The following is a 23,044-nucleotide window of genomic DNA, read 5'->3' on the forward strand; positions in this document are numbered from 1 at the left end:
ACATTTCTAACCCTTTTTCGCGATGGTATGTTACGTTAGTTAACGCAAAGCTTAGTAATATTTGACAGATGCTCTCAAAATATTCCAAAATGATAATTTACACCCTTTATACAACAGTTTTGGTAAACACGACAAGTATGGCTGAAATGTTATCCGAAGCCCTCAATTTGCTTCAGTTTATCATTTTAAATGGAAAACAAAATGTAAAGTTCACCAGGTGCAAACTAATATTTAGTCGAACCGCCTCTGGTCTGATGACAGAAGCACACCGTCGAGGCATTGACAAGATCAATTTCTGAAGATAATGAACTGATAGTTCGCGGTTCCAAATACGAATTATGAAGTTCACGAAGGGTCTTTGGTTTCTTTCTGGAAACTGCACATTCCACACGATGCCAACAGTTCTCTATAGGATTCAGGCCAGGCTGTTTCCTGGCCAGCTAACAGTTGTAATGGACCGTTCTTCCAACCATTTTTTCACCTGTAACAAATGTAAACACATTACTGTCGAAACTCTAATGCAGAAATGAAGCTAAAGCAACTACAGAAGTGCCTACTTACACTTTTCGCCCGATGACAAGGAGCAGAGTCGTCCTGAAAGATTCAGTTACTTGGCAGGTTGGAATGGTCTGTAATTGTTGGAGCAACTTGCCTTCCAATATAGCCAGGTATCCATTGGCATTTACGGAACCTTTCATAAACTGCAGGTGATACGAAATGCACCCCCATATCATTTGGCTGGTAGGGAATTTCACTGTAGACATCATACAGTCTGGGTGGTATTCTTCACTAAGTCTACCGCGAATCGTTTGTCTCCCATCAGAGCCATGCAGGTTGAATTTCTTCTCATCCGAGAAAATAACTAACTTCCACTGCCCGGAGGTCCATTTGACATGCTCCTTACACCAAATTAATCGGGCCTTTTTTGTGAGGAGGGTATATACCAGTGTATATATATATATATACACCACTGGAGGGTATACACCAGCGTATATATATATCGAATTTAACCATAATAGTTATTTAAATTTGAAAATTGTTATCATTATGTCAGGAAAAAATAAATAAATTATTAAATAATTTATTGATTAAGTAACTACATTTATTTCCATGGTTAAAAACCAGAGTTAGTCTTTAATATAATAAAAAAAAAAACTGTACTTATCTTTAAAGAATATTGGGAAAACTCGCAACGGTGATTCACCACTGGGTAGAGCTACAGTTCTTTAACTATGAGCACGATAATCACTTTCTATGCATTATTTGGTCATTATAACATGATTTTACATCCTTCAACAAGGTGATGAGTTATTTTCGATGAGTTATTGAGGGAGGGGAGGCATTAGGAGGGAGTAGTAGAGATGATAGATTGTTAGGTTCAATAAGTGGAAGAGACAATAGGAAGTATTGATGTAACGCACCCATGCGTTGACAGAAAATCGATCATAAAGACAGACTTATATAGCGTCGCTGAGAGAGGTTTTTTTGCGTTTGAAAAACTGTGTAATTTAAACGGATATCAAAGGTTTTAAGAGACTACAGTGTGATTATTTATCCAAATTGTTCGTGTGGGTTTCTTCGGCTTGAAAAAAATTCTATTTCTTCTGTACATCAATTTGTATTCATAATTACGAGCTAATAATTATCAATATTAAAGCATAAAATTGCTAAATTGATAACAGAACATCCATCAAACTCGAAATAGTAAAGTAAATAGAGCTAGATACAATCTATTGAACAGCTGAATAAAGGGGAACTCTACGCATTTGTAATTCTCCTGTTGGCTAATCAATGTGTTTAATCTGTCTCTGTGCGGTATCAATTTGTAGCATTATCACAGATTGGATGATGCATTTATCCTAACGATATTCCAGAAATCCACTTGTGCATAACGCTTACCGATTAGTTCTGCTAAACTGAAGATCTGTCATCAATTCTACTCAGTGCAGAATACTCTCTCTCTCTCTCTCTCTCTATGGGAATTATACAATGTCGCATTTATACCTGCGAGGTAATATCGGCCAATGCATAGAGAATTCCTTAGATAATTACAGAATTCCGCTTTAATACACGTTTAGGGCTAAGAAAATTTCCTAATGGGCACAGAAGTGCTCTTCCCACAATTCAATTACCGTGATGGAAGTTCTTAACAAAATATACGGTTATAAACTTCCTAAGGATGTATTTCTTTTGAGTACAGCGTGTAAAATATACAACGTAATAGACCACAATGCCTAATTTATCGTTAATAAGTGATGATAGTCGTATCTCTTCTTCATCACACTTTGCAATCAAGTCATGAGATATTCCTTTGTTGTTGGAGATTGTGTGTGACTATAAAATATGCAAATATTTTAGCATGTTGTGTATGCGTGCTATTTTTTTGGAATTAAACATTCCCAAGTCGACAGTTGGCAACATGCTGGAGAAATGGACGTCCACAGATAACCACGTAGATGTTAAATACTAGCTGACAGGAGTCTTGAAAACGTTGGTTATCATATCTCGCCATCATACCCCAGTATGATAGCGAGATTTGAAGGATCCTAGTTTGGAGTTACGAACGGCAACAGAAAAACCCCTAAGTGTTTCCACTGCACGTAGAGAAGAGCATGTCATGAATTTTCACAGAAGAGCTGCAGCCACAACACTGCTGATAACAAAAATAAATGCACACCATCGACTGGCATGGTGTAAGACACGCCGAATCTGGGCTGTAAATCAATCAAAAATAAGTTTCCTCTTTAACGTTCAGAGGTTAGTTTATTTAATCAATATGTTATCTTCGCGCGGATTTTTTTATTTTTTATTTGTACCTTGCATTCATAGAATCAAGCAAAGGAAAAAAACAACTATATCGGGATCTGATCACGTATACTGGGAGTAATAAAAATACACGATACTCCTTTTCATTAAGCCAGTTCAACTGTTATGAGGATGCATATAGTATGCTGATTTACAATGTCAGGTAGTCATATGCACAAAAAATTAACATAATTCATTAAATTCTGTTAATATAATAAACTCGATTACTTCTTGAGACATTTCGACTGATGTATGATTTATCTTTGTAGAGGGAAAACTCGGAAGAGAATATTGTGAACAAATATATGCTTTAAGAACTATTTTCATAATGTATGAGACTTCGTTGTCATAGATGAAAAGAGAAATTCTTTATTTCGAATCAATATTAGTAATGCCAAATTAGGCTAGGAAGCGAACTTTTTCTGAGTGGTAATCCTCATTGTAGTCACAAAAAAAATTATCCATTATGTTTGAATAGCTAAATAATTAAAACGTTTTGGTTTTGTATAGACCAGAATAAAAGAAAATTTGCTTAATGGATTATAAATAATGGAACGTTAAGTAATCAAAATGAATCGAAAGATAAAACAAAAAATATTTGTTTATTATGTACAGCTAATATTTATAAAGCATAATTCAAAATTTGATTTTGTAGATAAATATAATTTATGATTAAATTCGCGGTAGAAGTCTATAGCTTCTTTTCTTTTTCCTATTATTTCATATTTTAAAATGAAATCTTTCTATTTTTAATTTCGTGCGACCGACGTTTCAAAGGAAGTGATTCGCCTTCACAATGAGTTTCTCTGGTATTGTACTAAGTTGTACCAATGGGCGCTAGATCCATTATTTTTGGCATTACTGACATTTTGCTGATATTCATATGACTCAAAGTTTTTATTTCCAAAATATTAAATAACATTAATCATAAATTACAAAAAAAAAATGTAAAACGGTAAAGTATTCTTATATTAAAATTTGTGATAAAATATTACTGTGTAAAATGGTCTAAACAGTTAAAAAAAGCGTACCAACGCCATGAATATTATTGTTCTAATGCATCAATCATGCTAATTACGCCATTGTGAGTAACCAGTGTGGTAGAGTAGCTGGGCAGTGTCAACGTGTCTGGCTAATTCCACGATGACAACCTATTTTGTACTAATGCAAAATTGGTTAAACTGATCATATTGGGAGGCACTTCTATACTGGAGAGTGCAATGCCAAGGCAACTCCAGACACGATTCGAAACCAGAATGTTTTTTTTTTTTTTCAAATGTTAAAGTTAAAACCTGGGGCCTGTCAAGCTACTCCAATACCACTTGGGTTACAAAACTAGAAGATACTATTTCTGCAGGGAAAACTCTTATTTTTGATATTAACACATAATGAATCTCCTGTTCTAGCGAGAGGCTAGATCTGTTGATGCACACAAAATATGTAAATAATTTCCCGTCATGCAATTCGCATGATGACGAACACTTTAAATAAATATATTTTTATGTTTAAGCATGTCGCTCTGTTAAAGTTAATGAGAGTTGTTTTGCAATTTTTCTCATTAGACCTTTATAAAAGAAGCTTTATAAAAAACAATTGCTTTTGGGTTCCTTAAATTATGTGAGACATTCCTTTGCAGATTCGACTCTTCTATAATAGTGTTAAGATTTTTCAATATTAAATTTAACTTCAGTTTTTGCAGTGGATAAAGTATTTTATATTTCAACAAAAATTGCCTTCTCTTATTCAGGTCATTCCAAGAGTTTGTCTCCATTAAAAGTCTCAAAATCCTGTTAATTAAGTTGTTTATTACCCTTATTTCAGTTATATTTGCTCGTGCCCATACATTTACTAAATAATTGAGTTGGGAGTCCACTAATGCATAATAAAAGGTAACTTTTGTTCTAAGATTTAACTTATTCTTAATGTAGTAAAAAACAGTACACATAAAATCTAATTCTTTTGTATAAATTTGTTATATGCATTGCCCAACTAAGATTGTAGTCAATCCATAACCCAAGGTAACAATGATTTGAAACTTCTTCCACAGTTAGACATTTGCAATTCTGTAAATTCTGATCATGTAGGCATTCATGTTTATGTAATTTAATAGAGGGATGCATGTCCAAGGTTTGATGAGGAGGTCTAATTACCAAAAATTTTGTTTTTTCAAAGCTGAGTGCTAATTTATTATCGTGAAACCAAGTTTATAAATGTATTACATCCTGCTTTAAATCTTTAGCCATTTTTGTCAGGTTCTTTCCAATTGTATATAAGGTTATATCATATACATAACTTTTTATAAAGGAGTTCTTTATTACTTCGAATATGTCATTTATATAGATGTTGAACATGATTGGCCCTGCATGAGTGCCCTGAGGTACTCCTCTCTTTACATTATATGATTTTCCCTTTGTATTTTCTACTTCAACTGTTATTTTTCTTTTGGTTAAATAAGATGCAAGGAATTCCCTTAAATGAAAGGGAATTCCTTGCTCGGAATTACCTTAAATATAAGAATATTTAATATAGGAATATATTATATATAGGAATTACCTTAAATGAAAGTAAATTTGTAGGATAGCTTCCCGACTCTAACATCCGTGCTATAAGCTCCACCAAGAGAATAGAGAACTGTTCTTTATTTCTTTTTACTTCGATTACTGTAATACAGTCCAGTCCGTAAGATTTCTTGTTCTTTAACTGTTCTATAATCTAAGACGCATTTAGGGCTAAAGCCTCAAGCTGCTAGAAAATTTAGACTATGTATATATTAAGTGCAATAGCATCATTAATACACATTTCTGAATAAACAGAATATTTATAAGGCGGCATCGTTTTAAGTTATATCTCATATTGTGAATACCTTCACAACGAGTTGCCATGATATTGCACTACTTCGAATAAGTAACGCTTCAACTAACGAGACTGAGGAAGCTATTTTGACATTAATCAATTACATAAAATCCTCTCCTGAGAAGTATGTCTTGGTTGTGTTTGTGGACTTTGAGGGTGCTTTTGATTCTGTGTGGTGGGAGAGTGTGTTAACATCCTTAAGAATGTCTCGATGTGACAGATACATATATGGAGTAATTCGTTCTTACTTCTGTGATAGGCTGGTGAGGGTCTGTGCAAAACATCTGACGTTTGGAAAATATATCAGTCGAGGGTGCCCGCAGGGATCTGTTTTGGGTCCTATATTTTGGAACACAGTTTTGGATCAGTGGCTGAATAGGCCTAGTGCCTCAAGATGCCTGCAGGTGGCGTACGCGGATGACTGGTTGTTGGAGTTCCTGGTGGGTCTAGATTGATGCTGGAGCAGAGGATACGAGATGTTCTGGAGGACCTTTCTGAGTGGGCCTCCTTAAACAAATTAAAATTTTCATCTAAGAAAACTAACTTCATGGTGTTTAAAAAACATTTTGATTATAACCGTCCGCCCAGAGTATTGTTAAATGGAAGACAAATTCCTTTTGTGTCTAGCACTAAATACCTAGGAGTTATTCTGGATGATAGGTTGGGATTCCATTTGCACGTATCACACCTCAATGATAAAATCAAGAAATTCACGTCTTCGGTGATTAGAATCTCCAAAAAAGAATGGGGACTTAACAAACGAACGATGTCACTGTATTACAAAACTATCTTCCTGCCAATTGTTGCTTATGCGGCTGGTGTGTAGTCGGGATCAGTGATTAAAGTAAAAATAAAAAACAAACTCATGTCATTACAAAGATCTATGTTGTTGGCCCTATTGCATGCCCCGAGGACGGTATCTACGGCTGCGCTACAGGTAATTGCTGGATCTATTCCTCTTGATCTCTACATTGCATATCGTGGAATGTTATATGCTATGAGAAAAGAAATCCCTGCTAATTTATTTGGACATTTCCATCAACCTGGATGCCAGTGTTAAGGAGGAGAAACTTAGAATCTGGAATGAACTAATAGAGATTTGGAGGAATCGGTGGATTTCGTCGGAGGTGGGAGAAATAACTAGGAACATTATTCCTGCTGCGGACTTTGCTACTTCTAAAACAGTTTCGTCATGGTTTTGTCCTTCAATGTTCACCAACTATGTGCTGACAGGACATGGGTCCTTTCGAGACAAATTATGTTCATGGGGTCTGGAGCCAGATCCGTGGTGTTCTTGTGGTGAGGCGGAAACTTGGTTGCATACACTGTTTCATTGGCCATTTTATAATGTTGAGAGGCGTCGTCTTTTCGAACTGATTCCCGATCTAGCTGAAAACAACGTGCAGGAGTTTGTGAACGGAGTGTCTAATTTTCAGGCATTGCAGGTTTTTGCTGCTGCAGTGTTCTCTAAGAGATCAATTATAAGGAACCTATCAGAAAATGAACTGGCAGTGTATGTTGAGAGTTTTGCTTGATTGCATCTGGGCTTGGGAGCCTCAGACCTGGAAGCTTTATGTCAATAGTATTGCACTCTCTCTTTTGGGTGTAGAATTGTGCTTTGGCACTACAGCTAACAAAAGTAGAAACAGGTCTAAGTGTTAATGTTAATGTTTCTAAGTGTTATTGTTATGTTAATGTCATTATAAGTGTATGTATTTGCTATTTACATGTAAATATTTGTATAATGTTGCTTTTGTTTCAACAAGTATACATTGTTCTTAGTTGGAATTTTTTTTTTTTTTTCCGCTGGCCTCCAAGTTTGGGCAGCCTTGGGGGCAGGATTGCTGGCACCTACCAGTATAGCACTACTTCCGGTAGGTGCGGGATTTGTGCATTACAGCACACACAGAGAATGGTTGATCCAGGTGTTGGTTAATCCCTGGTGGCGAAATGGCCTGACATAACACTCTTTTTCAGGTCTGTTTTGCAGACGTTCTGAGCTTTCATAGGAGTAAAAGGTGGAGATGGGCTTATGTCTAGGAGCCACCCTTCATATCAGGACACACACAATCAAATGTACAGAAAGACTACAGTATATATAAGAGTATGTATATAAAATCTGTATATAAATATTGTATATAAATTGATTAATATATCTTGAGAATGTATATACAGTTGTGTGTTAATAAATAAAATAAAAAAAAAATTCACCTAAGGAGAAGACTAATGTTACTTATTCTCAGATATGTACCACTACCCAGACGGCACCGTTTCAGGGCTATTTGGCCCTTCTTCGGTAGGTGGGTAGGTACCCCAGTAATGCAATGATGGTGTGGGGGTGTGGTTTCTTCTTATATATATATATATTTTTTTTTTTCTATTTTTATTATTTGTATTATTATATTATTATTTATTCTTAAAAATCCCCACTTTGCATCTGACTTGTTATCTCACAGAAGAATTCCGGTTCTGCGGGAGTTCCTATATTAGATCACTCCTCCTTTGGATTTTGCTGTGAGTTCAGAAATGGCCAAACACTATTTGCATTAAGTGAAATACAATCAGTTTATTATACATACTTACAAATAAAAGATAAGACAAATCATTACACATTATTCACTTCATATATAGGTACAGGGCATGGATCACGTTCCTGGTCATTACGCTCTCCCATCCATCATCTTCTTCTTACTATTGGCTGATACAATTATTCTTCTGGAATTTAATGTCCACTTTACATGCTATTCTATTCTATTCTAACCCCAACACTTTAAAGTTACATGTGAATGAAATATACATGGGTTTATTTATTTTTTTCATTCTTTCAGGTAAACTTCAGCATTTAGCGACTAATTTCTCTACTTCAGTAACATTATATATGTAACATACAACTGTACCTGCTCTATAGGTTAACCCGTCCAAAATTATTACCTTTCTCCATTAATTGATCAGTAAATAGACCTCAACTGTAAACAATCCTTCATTAAACTATTTCTATGATATTTCCTTGCTTATCTATACAACATGCATTAAATTAACTGTTTGTTTCCCTAAATCTCACTAAGTATTTATCTAATCTTCCCTGCAGTCCTTTGCAATTACATAGAGGTATATTCGTTGTTTTACCACTTACTTCTGGGGATTTTGGATCCTACCGCTAATACAATGTTTGGCCTGGGACTTTCTGCTCTGCATCGGGGTCCACCATTGGTTTGGAAACGCTCTTCTCCGATTCCGGAATGCTAACTTCTGCCAGGGACACTATTCCGCCTTGCCGATCATATCCTTCTTTGCTGTGCCGGGTCATTCAGTAGGAGTCGCTTCCCATTACTTTATTTCTTTCTGTAGGCTACAGGACGGTCCGGTATTTCTTCCGTAAGCATTATCTCGCTGTTCTCCTTCCAAATATATCTCTCAGTGGACGCTTTCGGACTTCTATGTTCCATCTCGAGAAAGTTCCCCTTTCTGTAACTCATCTACACTTTATTAAAACTATCAGAACTTAGTCAACTCACCATAACTGGTTCTACTGGTGGATTGCTTCCGGGGACAGTTTTCCGAACCTATCTCTCCGAAAATTTTCATCACTCCTCTGAAAAAAACTTTATCACTCCCGAAAAAACTTCATCACTCTCTATTCGCGTTCGCTCTTCCCTTTTTATTTCCCAAAATTTCATAACGCCCCTCCTTTCCTCAACCAATCATTCCTATCTGACCATCATCGTCTCCATTCTCATTTGCCTATGACCCATGACACGATGGTCGAGCCCCTTCCGGTGTAGAGAGGACTTCCGTTTCTAGAGAATTCTCGAATATTCTGGAAGGTGATCGAAATTTCGGAGCTCAGTATCATCCAGGAAGCACCTGCGTCCATTTACTTGATTCGTCTCGCCACGCCCGCTCTGTTTGCAGTAAACAAGAACGCCCCCCGCTGGTACCCCTATTGTCATCTCTGGAGCAATCCGTCCCTTGCCATTCTATCGGTTGACCCCCCACGGTTCCGTCTTGCTATCTTCGCTTGCTGTTTCCGGTGTGGGCACTGATTCAAAACTCTTTCTAATGTTTATTTCCACGGTATATCTGCCTTTACATTAACTATAGACTCCACTTAATTAAATTCCATTAGCGCGAGACCCACTATCTTAAACAATATTTGGGACTTTAAGTGTTTTCTTTTGAGGTTTTACAATATCACTCTGTCTAGCATTCTATCATTAATTATATAGACATTTAATTTAATTTGTAAGACTTTGTGTCTTACAATGGCAAAACAGTTATGAAGTATAACTCCACAATATGAGAGATGCCTGATGGCTGTATGATGTATTTAGCCCTAAATGCTGCTATGGGATGAAGCCCTTGAGGCTTCATCCCATAGCAGAATTGTGTTTTCTAATTCAATTAGGAAACTGTTTATAGAATCTGATGATGGCCTATAAAAAGCACAAATCATGAATGTGTTTTCTGGATCTTCTCCTAATAATTTGACACAGCAGTTTTCACAAGACTGAGTAAGTGGTAAACCTGTACTGCCTTAAAGCATATTCTATAGTATATTATTATTCCTCCACCCCTTCTCAAATATCTCAACGTATAGACCTTGTCATAACCTTGTATGTTATAATTAGAAATTTCATCACTTTTTATATTAACCTCTGTTAAAACTATACATGAAATAAATTCTTATTGCAGAAGTTAAACCAATTTTTTCTTAATATTTAGAGCTACCGGAAAGAACTGATTTTTATCAATTATAAGAGCTTGAATATTCCGATTATTTAAAAAATGTAATGGTGAATTAAAAACCTGTAATTCCTCAAAAAGCATACCTGATGTCTTCATTTTACCTTTTAGATTTCAAAAAATTTCAATTATGCACAATAAAAGAGTCTATTTTATATACTGCAGATCTTTTGAGCTCAAAATTCTTATGGCTCTTGATGATTCATTCTTCTTCACATAAATCCTTCCATGTTTCGACCATAAAAATTTGTAACTGTGAGTTTTTACTAATTGTTTTGTTTCCCAAAACAACTGCTTGAGGTGAGTTGTTAAGTGGTCATTTATGTAGATTGGAATATTGCTATTGTTATAAATAAAATTAATTTAATGAATAATAATAAAATTAATAATATTAATTTAATGAATAATAATAAAATTAATAATATTAATTTAATGAATATATATACTAATAATATTAGTGATATATTCATTCCAATAATCTAATTTTGTTTGTATTACAGTAGCCAACACGACACAATTTTTATCTCCAAGAACTTAAATGCTGTTTTCAACCAATTTTTATGCGTAGATCTCAAAAATCACCATGATAGCTTCACATCACGCCACAGTAATTAAACATAGAGGAAGTTACGTTTTACCCAAATATGCCAATTTCGTATAATCTAGCCAGATAACTGATTTATTTTAAGAGATATAAGCTAATTCTCTTAATTTGAGCAATCGATTTTGGCCTCGGTTTTCTTGTGATAAACGTAATCAGACTTCTACCTATGGTTCTTAGGTTCAAATTCCAATGCAACAATTTACAATTTGAAGAGAGCACACAGCGTTTTTGCTGAGGATTTTTGTAGGCTATGACAAGGTTTTCCAAGTATCAACTGATTGTGACATGTTCTCAGGGTTGTAAATCTATCCTCCAAACAGTAGTGGAGAAGATAATAGTCATCGAGTTCGAGTTGAGGATTCCCTGAAAGCCTCCACTTTACAAGATGTTGACTATCAGCCAGAAGGTTCAGGTAGTGAGGTACGTTTAATCAAACAAGATGCGTTGAATGATTTGGTTCGAGACTTAAATTTGCCGAAAGAACAAGCTGAGCTGTTAGGTTCTATGTTACAGCAGTGGAATATACTCGCAGCAGGAATAAAGATCAGTGTTTCGAAAAAGCCATGAAAAATTTTCGAAATATTTTGCTAAGGAAGACAGGAGTTTTCTTTGCAAAAACACATTATTGGACTTGTGAACGAAATAGGTGTCGTGCATAAGTCAGATGAATTGCGTTTATTCATTGATGCCTCAAAATTAAGTTTAAAAGCAGTGTTGCTTCATAATGGCAACGAATTTCCATCAGTTCCTGTACTTCATTCAGTTGGACTGAAAGTCATGAAAGCATACCTTAGGTTCTACATCTGAAAAATACCAGGATTATGTTTGGAACATATACAGTGATTTTATGTTATTGGTTTACTTGTTGGTTTTGGGTGGGGGTCACAAAATATTGTTGTTTTTTCTGTTTGTGGAACAGCCGTGCAAAAAACGAACATTATGTTGTGCAACAGTGGGACAAGCGGGACGAGTTCATACCAGGACAATGTAATGTAAAATATATAAATATATTCCTTTAGTCTAGTGCAATCAAAGAAGGTTATTCTTCCACCTTTGCACATCAAACTTGGATTGGTGAAAAATTTCATGAAGGGACTGGATAAAGAAGATAACGGATTTGCATCCTTGAGACGTATGTTTCCTAATTTAACATATGCAAAACTTAAGGAAGGAATTTTCGTAGAACCCCAAATTAGGAAACTCCTGACAGACTACGGTTTAAAACCCAGTTGAAGGAGGTTGAATTGGCAGCTTGGCGATCATTTAAGGCGGTAGTAAATGGTTTTATAGATAATAGGAAAGAAGAAAACTATGAAATGTTGGTGTCTAATATACTCGAGTGCTACAAAAACTTGAATGTTGTTGAAAATTCATTTTCTTCATTTCCATCTCGAATTTTCCCCCGAAAATCTTGAAGATGTGAGTGTTGAAAAAGGAGAACGGTTTCTTCAAGATATTTCCACGATGGAAAAGCGGTACCAAGGTCGCTGGGATCCTGTAATGATGGGGGATTACTGCTGATTCTTTGTGAGGGAGAGTAAGGAGGAATACAAGAGAAAACACCTTAGTAGCAAACATATGATTTATGTTATTTTTTCCGAAATTAAATGAGTTGTAGAGAACGTATAATACTTTTTATACTTGTATTACGAACTTGAATTATACATATATATCCATTTATTTTGACATTAAACGTGTGCATCTTTTGATGTAGACATGACAGAGACTTTTTGTGGTAATTTTCGGAATCAGCGCGTTTATTTCGTCCAGAATCACATATTTTCATTGCAGAGGTATGACAAAAAATACATTTTGTTGGCTAGTGTTATTAATATAAATTGATATTAAAGTTTTCCTCATGGCAAAGCATCTGATGAGAGAATATAGGGGGACAGAAAATAAATAATTACAACATGAAACAATAATTCACGATGGTGAGATTGGTAGCCACCCATAATTCCAAGTAAATCTGCTGGTCAGGCTAAGTCCCTTTCTAACGTAAGATGTAACAGTTTCTTGAAGTTACTTCTATGAAGGAATATAAATTCAATTTCACCAACAAAGTTTCCACATTGGCTAGTTATAAAGTTTTCCTTTGTATGAATACGTAGATGCACTTAGAAATGTCTCGAGCACGCAGGGGGTCGGCAATAGCGATAGTAGAAGCTCTCAGTGTCCTTTGCGATTATTTCAATCAAAAAGGAAACAGCAAAGACACAGCTGTGTGCGATGTAAACAAAATACCAGCACCGAAATGGAAGAAAGTTAGCTTTGTTGTTAAGAAAACTGACAAAGGCACAACTTAATGAGTTGTTTTTTCTTGCCCTCGGTTTCTTGTATGTTTAGATAAAGAAAAATGTACCTGAAACAAAAATGTGTATCAACACTGCAAAATACATTTGGTTTAGATTTTTTATATAAACTAGACCTAGCTAAAAAAAAATTGCCTTCACGTAGCGGATAGGAAAATAAAACAACACCAACAATTGAAGAATGCTTCTAATAAGAAAATGAAAGAAAAACACAATTGCACGGTAGAAAATAGTTTCTTCGCTGTTCATTCTCTCGTCTGTTCCTTCTTAAAAAAACATCCGCCGGTTATACAGCCAAGAGCGTACACAAGGTGGTCGCGAAAGGGATGACAATAAACTAATGCTGGAAAAAAGTAATCAGGGATACTCATCAAGGTTTTCACACACACACACACTTCGTTTCATGCCCAGCCTAGAATTCATTTCGCAATTCAGACACCAACAGTTAAAAAAGGAATGCTTTTTTTTGTATCTAGGCCAATATTTTCTTTGTATGAGTAAACATGCACAATAGAAGTTCACTCCAATCCTGATTATTATAACTCTATTCCAGATAAAAGAGGAATACAGTATACTGTCAAAAGTATTTGGACACCAGTAGGGCCGCGTTGGTGGACCGGCATACACTGTCGATAGGTGGGCACTAAATTCCCTTAGGCAACACCTTAGAGAGCGTCCCTGTTATTTTCACTGGCTCTCTAAAACTTATACTAAGTGGCCACTTTATTAGGAACATCTATCCTTTTTAAGAAGTAAGTGAGCAGATGCGTAGGGATGCTGTACGTATGAATTCAGTGCGAGAGTGGGAGAAAAGGGACATTGAACGTGCCATGGCAGTCAGCGCCAAACAAGTCAGTATGAGTATCATGGATACCACCAGCAATGGAGTGAAAACGAGGCCATAAAAATTACCCGCGTCATTGACAGTTTTCGAACCTGGGCTTTCCCACCGGGTTTGGGAGGACGATGATTATAACCGTTGTGCAACGGCGCAGACGACAGTGCAGGATTGGAGAAAAAACGTTGCCTGGCGGTGAATCCTGGTTCTTGCTGTTTCATGCCAAATACACCAATGATGCTGTAATGAAGTGGGGAGTTTTTCCTGGTACACATCGGCCGATTGGTACTAATCGAGCAATATTTGAGTGTCACAAGCTATTGGAAATTGTTTTAGACCAGGGCCATCTCTTCACGGCTGCAATGTGTACATCTGTGAATTGGTTCTTTCATTAGGATAATGCGCCATGTCACAAGGCCAGAATTGTACACGACTGGCTCTAGGAAAATGTGAACGAATTCAGCCTACTGACTTTCACCATATCTCAATCCCATTGAGTACTGTGGGATAGGATGGAACGAGCTCTTCAGTGCAGAGATCTAACAATCCAACTGCAACAATTGTACCAAATGTGGACCAGCATCCCTGTGGCACGTTTTCTACGTTTTTGACTCCGTGACACGATGAATAAAGTAGCCACTCGGTGCTTAATAAATATCTTTCTTTTTTTTTCTTTTTTCTTTTTTTTTAATTCACACGTATATGATGATCTGGCTAGTACTTCTGTACTCAGTAGATGGGAATCCAGTCGACTACTCTGTGTGGAATATTGGAAATCATATATACTGACGGCACCATATATGAGTATAGTGCTGTCATGAACAATATATGAACACGCATTGTTGGCTGTTGCCGAGCCGCCGCAGTAAAGGTGTGGCTGGTGTACTCCGAAGAGGCACACACAACCACACAACGTGAAGGGACGAGGAGACCACCAGTGGTTGACAGTCGAGCTGAACGGCGGTTGACACGTACTGTTCGGGACAGCAGACGGCCCACGAACCTCAGTGAATGGCAGGCTACAACCAGGTTGCAGCAGAGAAATGTTTCTGAGCACACCATCCAGCGGATGCTCTTGAGGATAAGCCTACGGAGTAGGCAACTAGTTCGTGTGCTCATGTTGGCGAATGTCATCGGCATCTTCTCCACCAGTGATCACGGGAGCATCGTTCCTGGACATTGGACGGCTGGCAAAGAGTCCCCTGGTCTGATGAATCAAGGTCCCAGCTGCATTATGACAGTGAACGGGTGCGTCAGCAAGCTGGTGAACATCTGCAACTAGACTGTACAGTTGAACGAAACAAGCCACCAGGGGTGGTATCATAGTTTGGAGAATATTTTTATAAACGTCACTAGGTTCGTCTCATAACTATTGGACTCCCCCTTCCTCGCCGCTGGATTCTACCTCTGCATCATTTCGGACCAGGTTTTGCTCTTTATCCAAATGGCACTGGACTGTTTCAACAAGAGAACGCCCGTGTCACAATGCCCACATTGTGCAAGGATGGTTCGAGGATTGTGTCCAAGCATTTCTTATACTCCCCGCCCGCCAAATTTCCTCAACATCAACCTCATAGAATATTTGTCGGATGCGGTGGAACGCAGCATTCTCCAGTCCGTTGCCGAAATCCAGAATGTTATTCTGTCCACCTTGTCCAAAATACTTGAGAACACCTTCCGCGGGCTCGTGGAGTTAATGCTATGCCGGGCTCAAGCAGTTACCATGGCGAAAAGTGGTTCAACACGCTATTAGGTAGATTGTCAATGTTTTGGTTCTTGAGGGTATTTGTAAAATCGTTGACAAATTTGCTGAGCATTAGAAAAAGCAATGATCAAATCTGAAGGCAGTTATACTCTGATAGCTATTTATACAGATCGTTGACAGATGATGCCATGGAAGATGATAAAATTCCACATAAACTTAGAACTACTGCATGAAAATAAAGCCCTTGTGAAGTTTAGCATGGTCCTCTTGGAAGACGCCCGTCTCTGATGGGCAGAAATGCTGTCGTGACCAGTGGGCCTCTGAGAAAAATCTGCATGCATTACCAAACAACCACGTATATTTAGCCCCTCATGCTTTGTATACATGTCATCGATCTCTGTTACGTGAGATTCAACTATTTTCTGCTCCTTGTATTTGTAATACGCTAACAAAATGCGATTTCATCACAAACCATCATTGCTGAGTAATGGCCAAAAATGTTTAGATCCAAACTTTTGTATCGCCCTGTAGAACATGACTATGGTATGAAAATCAAGCGTGATCTATAAAATACCAAAATAGTAGGAGCCTTTCCATAATTATAAACGTACTTTCAGTAAACGATCTTTGTTCCCCAAACACACTGCGAATGAAGTCACTAGATAATTAGACCTGGAAAAGTTGTGAGTCTCTTGGGAAAATAAAGTTAGAGGACTCTCGACACTTGGCTGGTTATATTTAATACAGCCAAAATGGTTTCCAGTCATTAAAATCTCATAGGGACCGAACCAATCAATTGTCGATTACACAGGATATAAATTCCTTATGTGCTTATCGCTAAGCAAGTCAGGACTTAATATGCGCTGTCACCGGTAGCATAAATTAATCAAAGATGATGGGGTAGATTACTAGCAATATTAGAAATTTTTCTTTTGTGCGCCACTGCAAGAGAAATTTGATTTACGGTATAATTTATTAAAACCTCTTCGACAACGTAGTGACCAACACCATTCATGATTTCGCTGCTCCTAAATGAATTTCCCGAAATTCCCTGGAATATTTTAGCAATTAAGAAGTATCAAGCCTTGGGATATTTCCTCATGTGGTATTCACCAGACAATTTTATTTCAATGCTTCAACAGAGATGGAATTGCAGTGGATTTTCTATTCGCTACAAGTTGATAGAGTCCGGAAAATGATTAGTTTCCATGGAAAACGTTCTTCAGAACACATTTTACTAACGTTTGCACAGTTTGAAGCATGTTTGCACTGTGGTTCAGACAATGGAAAAGCCATCGCATTCTCAAAGAGTTCTATTTGATTAGCAGGACACAATTTAATGATGTTACGCAGAACGGTGCTTCAGTAACACAAACAGGCATTTCATTCTCAGGCACAAAGTAGGTGAAAGAGGACGCCTTCCGATTCTGTTAGGTGAAAACAGTTAGTCCAGTTAATTATTATGTAACGACATTATATACTAATTAATGCATAGAAAGGTGTATGTAGAAATTGGATTGGAAGTAAGGAAAGGATAGAAAGATATCAGCATTAATATTGACAAAATGACGCCTCGAGCAAGTTTAAACAGCTTTAGTCATAACAGAAGAAACCATTTAGGTAATGCACGCAGTGCGTTATGTTTCAGACGCATTAGAAAATAGTATTAATTTACCACTTATAACAACAAAAAATAGCAAAAAAGAAATTACTTTTACGTTCCAACCGATAACATTTCGTTTCTGCGCATGCGGCACATTGTCCATTCATTCCCATCCCCAAATAGCACATGACAACAAATATAACGTCCAGTGCTTCAGGTGCAATATAGGATATATGGATAGCACAGGGGATATGTATAAAATATGTATATATACATATAATTACCTGATTTTTATTGGTCCAATTCTAATTAAATTTGGAAAGGGTCGAAAAATCATCTTAAAGAGAGAAATATAAATTTTCCTGAAAATCCATTCAGTGAAAGTTGACTCCGCAAGAGTAAAAATCCCATTAGCATTGAGCTTACTGAATCTACCCAAGACCATAAAAACCTCAATCAGATCTTCTCACAGGTGTCTAGTCTCCAGACGCTGCAATTTGCATAATTTAAGCTTTTTTTGGTAAGACCACCCCGTTTGTTCCCTTCATCAATCTCGTTGCCCTTTTCTACACCCATTCCAGCAGCTCTACGTCCTTCCTAAAATGAAGCCACCTGTCCTAAATGCAGTACTCAAGATTCAGCCTAACCATGACCTTTTACAAAAAGATAATCGCAGCCTTATCCCTTTTAGAAAAGTTCCTGTATATCATTAACAAAGCCCCTTCTCTTTACCGTTTATGGCAGTTATGATGTCCCACATCAGCACACTGGGATCACTGCAGTCCAATCGGTGTTTTCCCTGCAGATTCTAATTGCATGAAGAATCCCTGCTGATAATCAGATCAAGAGTATCGATTCCTCCTGTTGCTTCTCGAAATGCTGCTGTAGAAAACAATCAGCCAATAAATCCACAAAATGTTTTACTGGTGTGGGAGTAACAAACCAACAAGTTCCAATCAAGATCTAAAAAATTAAAATCTGCTATTATAAGACATTCTGGTTTACTGGCTCACTTTATTTCTCTGTATATTTGTTTGTTATACTCATCAGAGTCATTAGGCCTATAACACAATTCTATTCTCATTTTTGTTTTTCCAGTACTTATATCACACCAAACTGAATCAACACTGCTCTGGTCACTTATGTCGACTGGGTGCACTGGATTAGATTTAATACGTAAGTTTGTTAACCAAGAGCATAACCTCTTCCTCTCTTGTTCTTTCTATACACATTGTACTCTCCATATTCAAACTCTACATCAGTTATATCTGAGTGACATCCTGTATCCGGTATCCCTACAATGTCTGCAATTGATGACTTATTGAGGAATTCAAATTCATCAAATTTATTTACTGTACTCCTAGTATTAGTGTATATGAAAATATAGATGCACGTGTTCTTACTCTTAGTTACCCTAACACAGCCCATGTAGTTACTTGTTCCATGATTACTCACGTCAGGGTTTGATATCTCCAACCCTTTCCTTTACAGGTTACTGATGTTCCAACAGAAGCAGTGAAAGAATCACTTTCACCTCTGACTCTGACTCTGACCCCAGAGTTCATGGCTGGGCTCATTCTTGTTTTCACTATGTATTAATGATATTGATAATGATCTGGCTTAATGTCTAAGTTTACAGATGATAAAAATGTTCGCAGGGTGGTTAATGACAGTAATCTAAGGAAGCTTCTGTAACAAGATCTAAAAAATTAGGCAGAGAGGCTGAGTAATTGCTGTTGAAGTTTAACATTGATAAATGCAAGGTACTGCATATGGGTTACAGTAATCCCAGATCAACATACCAACTGTGTGGTACTACGCTTAAGGTAGAGGAGAATGAAAAAGACCTGGGGGTAATTGTGCAGTCAGATATGAAGTTCTCTGAGCAGTGTAGACAGTCTGCCAAGATAGCTCATGGAGTTTTGTCAATGATATACAGAAAGTTTGCTACCTAAGATAAGGAGGTGACTATTCCTTTGTACAAGGTCGTGGATAAGCCTCATCTTAAGTAATGTATTGAAGTCTGTAGATAAGAATCTTGTTGATAAGGATTGCAGAATCCTTAGCATGGATTCTGCAATCCTTATCAATGATTTCTATTTGTAACATTTCGATGAAATTTAGGACAGCTCGAAGACTAAAGTGACAGTGATTCTGACTGTTTTACTATCGAGTAATTAGAATGCATAAAAATAATTAATTTACGTTTCTAAAATAAATAATTAATTCTAATTTATATTAGAAAAAATATAACCACAAAATTATATTTTACTTCAATTATAAAAAAAATTGAAATTAAAAATTTTCCATTTCGCAGAGTGATCTTAACTTAAACAACTGTAGTTTCATTTTGTGGAAATACGATCTACTTGACCTTTTAAAATAAAGGTATAGTAATTTTGCAACAAAAGAAACATTTGTAAGGTTACAGAAAAAATTTTCTTCGCCTCATTCTGTTTCTTAAAAGTCAGCTTAGGAATAGCGAGCATTTGAAAGTCTTACATCTTACTTCAAGATGCAACGAAACGAAATATGATAGAATTCCGCTGGTACCAAGAGGTCATCCATCATCTTAGGAACTTACCGCAGTCCTCTTTATGCGCAATGATGGATCCAGCGCATGGCTTCTATTGCCTTTTTTGTGCCATAAGCGGCTAGAAACTCCAAAATGCCGATAGAAATGTGGAATTTGAATCCTTCACATTTGCCATTTTATTATATTAAGCTGTATTGTTTGATCTTCGTAGAACAGACACTGCGGTAATCCAATAGATTCTCTATTTCTAAAGAACAATGTTAATCTAAAAGGTCAAACGTTGTTGAAGATTTTAAAAATTCAGAATAGTCAAAGACCCCGGGAAGATGTGCATTACAAGCGACTTGATTCAGTAGCAGTAAACTTATCAATTACTTAAAGAATGGTACATAGTCGAAGGAAATGCGTAACCTGAATTTTAGCTAATCTCAGTAAACGTGAAAAATCTAACATCGTAAAGTCTCTTCGGAACTTAATACACGATCGAATTACTGGACCGATGTGATACAGATGCATAAAAAAATTCCCTTTAAAGTTAACGCTGTTCGTATCATTCTTATAAAACCTCTTTATTCGATCAGACCAAAGATTATTCAGCAGTTTACATTTGCTTCAACTGGTTTCAAGAGCACAATCAATCTTTGCAGTTCCAAAAAGAGGGTAACGTCCGTGATTGCTTGTAGTTTCGCTTCAGACATTACAGTTTCGCATATAAAAAGCGACATCCTCATAAACAGCGGATCGTACACACATCTCACGTACCAAAAGACCGAACAGAACCGAACATGTTTTGGAAATGGGCTGATATCTAAAAGGAAGAGAAAAAAACCGCCTTCAAATTGAACCCATCCTTCATGACGTGTAATAAAATACCCGTATGCTTCGAAACGCAATCTGCCTCTGTTTATATATCTTCAGTCCTCTTTAGTTAAAGTGATCGTTTAGATCTATCGGAAGGTCATGTAAAATTGGCCATGTTCTTAAGGAAATTGGAACCTACCGAAGAATAGAATACCCTCGGTCGACATTACTTCCAAAGCGAAATATCGTTGACAAGATAGTCAAAAAGAAACCCGACTTTCATTGGAATGACACACTATCAAAGAAAGAGCATGTAGGGTTTGAAATAACGGCCTTTTTCCATTTCTCTGAGTAGCCTTTTCGGCCCTGGACACCTGCGAATGGAATAAAAGGTTCCAACTGATTGCTTTTTATATCTAAGAGACAGTTCGCTGCAAGATTTCTATAGAATTAAGATACAAGGTTAATTCTATAGATTCGAGAGATGATAGACAAAAATAAATGATACTGTTAGGGATCTGTTAATTTCCGAATCTAATTAAGAGATCAACTATTTTTAATATTGGAGATAATTGTGAATAAAAGTGTTCTCTGTTTATCTTATTTTTTTGGACAGCAGTGTTGATATCAGAGATAAGGTCGAAGGCATTGTGTCTGCTCATGAGTAGACTGACACATCCATTATATTTGATATTTCCTTTTAGTAAAGCTTATCTTAAAAGGCAGCGCCGAAGTATACTATACAGTGTAGAGCACGTTTTCACGTTCCTCTTTATTCGTACCATCAGGAGCAGATTGCTTGCTATTTTCTGCCAACTCACATAAAGCCTTGGGAATGTTTCATGTCACTCCTGTGTGATAAGTCGCTAAAGTGATTTCAGATTCCCACCCACTGAAGATGTGCCAGAAACGATCTTGACAACACCATTTTATATTGCCGAAATACTATTATCCTCTCAAAATTCACCCTATACGCTAATTTAATAAGATGGAGTGGTGATTGAAAATGCTGGCGATGTTCTGCTAGTAGAAGAGGGTTTATTTCGAAGCTTTCAATCCATTTTAAACTGCGCAGTCTCCATCTGACAAAGCAACGCCGAAATAAGATTTTACTACTATATAGTGACGTTTCCTCTTTTATTTATTAGCATATTATTAGCATATGAATTCTCAGATTTCATGATTTAGTTGTTACTGACTACACTGAAAAAAAAAAAAGAAAAAGAAAATCATAGATATTCTAAAAATCACCTAAGAGAATATTGAAACGTTTTGACTATATCCTAACGTTTCGAAAATAATTATACATCTTCTTTATCAGTGTGAATTACAGAGTATTCAGAAATTGCGCAGTTAAAATTTTCCCGTATCTTAAACGGTTGATTCTCAGATGACCACGTGACGAAAAGATCTAAATAGAAAACCAAAATTGTAATTCGGCATACTTTGGCTTGTTTATTTTATAACAGAAATTTTAAATTTGTTTTATTAATTTTTGTTATAAAACTTAATTTTACAGACGAGCGAAAATTTTGTCTCTAAAGACATCATTTTCGGGGAATTTCTTACATTCATATTTATCTGAATTATTTTTAATTTTATCCTTAAAAATTTATTTTATCTTTTATTAGCCAAGGTCTTAAGATTATGGCCTTCGAAATTACCTACAATTACTGTAGATTGGAAAGAAAGCAAGGCCGTGTTTATCAACTGTACTTTGGTTAGAAACAATAAGGATTAATGAAGGCGTCATTGACTAATAGATTTTGCGCCATCATTACATTCCACCTTGGAACCAGAACCCAATTCTGGATCAGTTTTGATTGCATCTTTTGAAGGCTTATTATTGACTCTGTCCATCAAGTGCTGAACAGATTTAAGCTATTACTCGCAATACGATCTTGGCCCTCTGCTTCCACCGCTTCTTTTGTAATAAATAAATATTTGACTTTTTGATCAGATCTCTTATATGCAACTACTGTGTAGTCACGTGGAAGACATCATAATTAGGTAGAACAGATTTATTTTTTCTTTTAGTGTAAAATGCAGTGAAAGTGTATCAAGGTTTATTAATTTATTTTTAAAATATTACTTTCAAACAAATTTAAATTTTATTTAATAAAATATGCATTTCGTTTGAGCTTCCCGCGTCCCTCGCGCAAAAAAAAAAAAAAAAAAAAAATGTCCGCCCATTGTTCTAGATGACATGTAGTTTATAATTTATATAAACACACCATTATATAA

This window comes from Mastigoproctus giganteus, chromosome 5, assembly GCF_048544385.1.
Source record: "Mastigoproctus giganteus isolate SK-2022 chromosome 5, ASM4854438v1, whole genome shotgun sequence".
NCBI classification, from domain to species: domain Eukaryota; kingdom Metazoa; phylum Arthropoda; class Arachnida; order Uropygi; family Thelyphonidae; genus Mastigoproctus; species Mastigoproctus giganteus.